Here is a 3,520-nt window from a genome sequence, read left to right as displayed (position 1 = left end):
TTGATAACTAAGTACTCAGATAACACACACCAATTAGTTAAACTGCAGGAATGTCTTAAAGACATAAAGACCTGGATGGCCGCTAACTTTCTGCTTCTTAATTCAGATTAAACTGAGGTTATTGTACTCGGCCCTGAAAAGCTTAGAAATATTGTATCTAACCAGATTCTTACTCTGGATGGCATTACCTCGGCCTCCAGTAACGCTGTGAGGAACCTTGGAGTCATTTTTGACCAGGACATGTTCTTCAACGCACATATTAAACAAATATGTAAGACTGCTGATTTGCGCAGCATCTCTAAAATTAGAAATATCTCAGAGTGACGCTGAAAAACTAGTTCATGCGTTTATTACTTCCAGGCTGGACGACTGTTATTCATTATTATCAGGATGTCCAAAAAACTCGCTGAAAAGCCTTCAGCTAATCCAAAATGCTGCAGCAAGAGTCCTGACAGGGACCTGAAAGAGAGAGCAGATTTCTCCTGTATTGGCTTCCCTTCATTGGCTCCAGATCCAGAATTGAATTCAAAATCCTGCTCCTCACATACAAGGTCTTAAATAACAGGCCTCATCTTACCCTAATAAACTTATAATACCATACCACCCCATTAGAGCACTTCGCTCTCGCTCTGCAGGCCTACTTGTTGTTCCTAGAGTATTTAAAAGTAGAATGGGAGGGAGAGCCTTCAGTTTTCAGGCTCCTCTTCTGTGGAACCAGCTTCCAGTTTGGATTCGGGAGACAGACACTATCTCTACTTTTAAGATTAGGCTTAAAACTTTCCTTTTTGCTAAAGCATATAGTTAGGGCTGGACCAGGTGACCCTGAATCCTCCCTTAGTTATGCTGCAATAGACGTAGGCTGCCGGGGGATTCCCATGATGCATTGAGTTTTTCCTTTCCAGTCACTTCTCTGCATTGAATCATACCTGTTATTAACCTCTGTCTCTCTTCCACAGCATGTCTTTATCCCGTTTTCCTTCTCTCACCCTAAGCAGCAGCAGATGGCCGCCCCTCCCTGAGCTTGGTTCTGCCGGAGGTTTCTTCCTGTTAAAAGGGAGTTTTTCCTTCCCACTGTCGCCAAAGCGCTTGCTCACAGGGGGTCATATGATTGTTGGATTTTTCTCTATATCTCTTATTATAGGATCTACTGTACAATATAAAGCGCCTTGAGGTAACTGTTGTTGTGATTTGGCGCTATATAAATAAAATTGAATTGAAGTATAACTGAAGGATGGACGCAGTCGGCAGAAATATTTACTACCATTTTAATGATGCTCAGTTATCCTTCACACTATTACACCAATAGCAGCTGAACTGTTGGTACAAAGCAGGATGGAGCCGTGCTTCCATGGTCCATGGTTTCCCTAAAAACGTATTAGACCAGGAAATGTTTTTCCAATCTTCTGTTGTCCAATTCTGGTAAACTGTGCATATTGTAGCCTTGGTTTCCTGTTTTTAGCTGAAATTATGTCATTATTAAGGTTAAGAGAAATTGTGGGTTGCAATTATATTTTGGGTAAAACAGCCCTTAATTGCTTTTTATATAATTGTGTAATGCATTAACAGTGTGTGAATGTATGCGTGAATGGGTGGATGACTGGATATGTAAAGCGCTTTGGGGTCCTTAGGGACTAGTAAAGCGCTTTATAAATACAGTCCATTTACTTGTATGTAAATGGACTCACTTTAAGTGACATTTTATCACCAGACTCTGGAGTTTCCCTCAGATCCTGGAAACAGGCGAACCTCAGATTTTTCTTTTTAACTGAACTTGCAAGTCTCAACTTTCTTTCCATTACTTCTGACCTCTTGTGATCTTTCCTCATCTCTCTGATTTCTTATCTCTTTGTCCTCTCTCTGCTCTTGTGTCATTCTTTCTTTGCTGTTGCCTTTATCAAAGCTAATTCCTCCTCTAACAATCTCAGTGATTGGAAGGAAGCTGAAAGCAAATGGCACTACACTTTTTAAATGATGTATCCACCATCATCATAATGGGGCAAATGTAACCCTGACCGAAAGATATGCCTCCGCATGACCTCTCCTGGTTGTTAATTTGGTTGTTAATCTGGAACTATTTTAGCAGGTATTAGTAGATATTAGACTGGTGACCTCTCCAGGGTGTGTCCCGCCTCTTAACCTATCACAGCTGGAATAGGCTCCAGCACCATGGGGGGAAATGTATGTATGAATGAATGGAGTTTCTCCCATTAAGGCGCATCCATAAAGATAAAAATAACACTCTTTACACTCTTGACTCCAGAAAGCCAAGAGAAAACCTAAATGTAAAGAGGGAAACCTGAGGCATCAAAATGTGAATCCACAGAGGAATGGGTCATATCACAGTAAGCATATTACTGTGCAGGTTTCCAGCAGTATGTTTGCTGATAATAAAAATAAAAACTCATCGGTGCACTGGTTGCTCAAACCTCTGACCATTAACTCATCAGTGTGAAGCTTCAAACAGTTGACATCCTTCTGGCTTCTGGTCCCCGTAAGAGATCAGGCTCTTGATCTTATCTAATCCTTTGTGGTTGTGACGCTGACCTCTGCTGAACCTGCAGAGTAACCAGCTCAAAATCAGTTTACGTAATAACTGACCCGTGCAAGCATATTACTACAATTTTAGGACCATAGCTTTTATTCTGTCCAGAGTCCAAAATAAATAACTCATAAATAATAAATTTCCTATTTTGCTCAGGTAGCAGTGCCTAGTAGAAAATGCTAATACACTGTTTGCACGGAGGCTAAAATAAACATCGCTGTGACACTTTTAGTCCTTCAGCTTTAAAGGGCGAGCCCGAGGACAAGTTTCTGTGGCCTTTAACAATCAGAATTGTTTACAAAGAAGTGCACAGGATTAAAACTGAGTCATAGCCATGGTTTTAATGCATATTAAACAGGTTACACACAAAGGAAACCAATGAATTATGATAGTGCTCTCAAATGAAGCATTCTAGAAACAGGCAGAACAAGGGTAACAGCAGAAATGTCTTTAAATCTGTGCATTGCATAAGGGAACAAAGGTCTGTTTTTAACTGTAACATGTAGTTTTCACTTTGGAAATTTTAAAAAAAGGGAAAAGTTCCTGCATCGTGTAACAAACTACATGATGTACATGCACGTCATCTGAGTTTGGCCAATGAGCCATTTCGTCACATTTTACGTTAAAGTGAACTTCTGTACCAACATATATCACAACCTTAATTGTTGCTTTCCTTTTGTGGTTGTGGAACTGTACAAATGAACAGAAAGATTCTGTGAGCTAATTATTTCAATATGATCGCTGATTTTACGTTTTGAAAAAGGAGTGGGGTGACGGGGCTGTGGGAATAAAGACTCCCATGCAAATTCCTCTGCAAAATTCAAACTGATGCTTATATTTAAAAGAAAAATAATCCATGGGATCAGTCTTAAAGTAAGGCTATTTTACAACATTTCTAGAGAAAGTATATTTTCAAAATATACAAGAGTTGCCATGTCCGACAGCAGCAGAATTTTTTTGTTCCACTCTTCTACTTTG

The sequence above is a fragment of the Diplotaxodon limnothrissa genome, linkage group LG14, assembly GCF_057381915.1.
Source record: "Diplotaxodon limnothrissa isolate DT_005_m linkage group LG14, D_limnothrissa_male_GT1.1, whole genome shotgun sequence".
In the NCBI taxonomy this organism is placed as follows: domain Eukaryota; kingdom Metazoa; phylum Chordata; class Actinopteri; order Cichliformes; family Cichlidae; genus Diplotaxodon; species Diplotaxodon limnothrissa.
The sequence above is the reverse complement of the archived record's forward strand: the minus strand, read 5'-3'. Positions refer to the sequence as shown.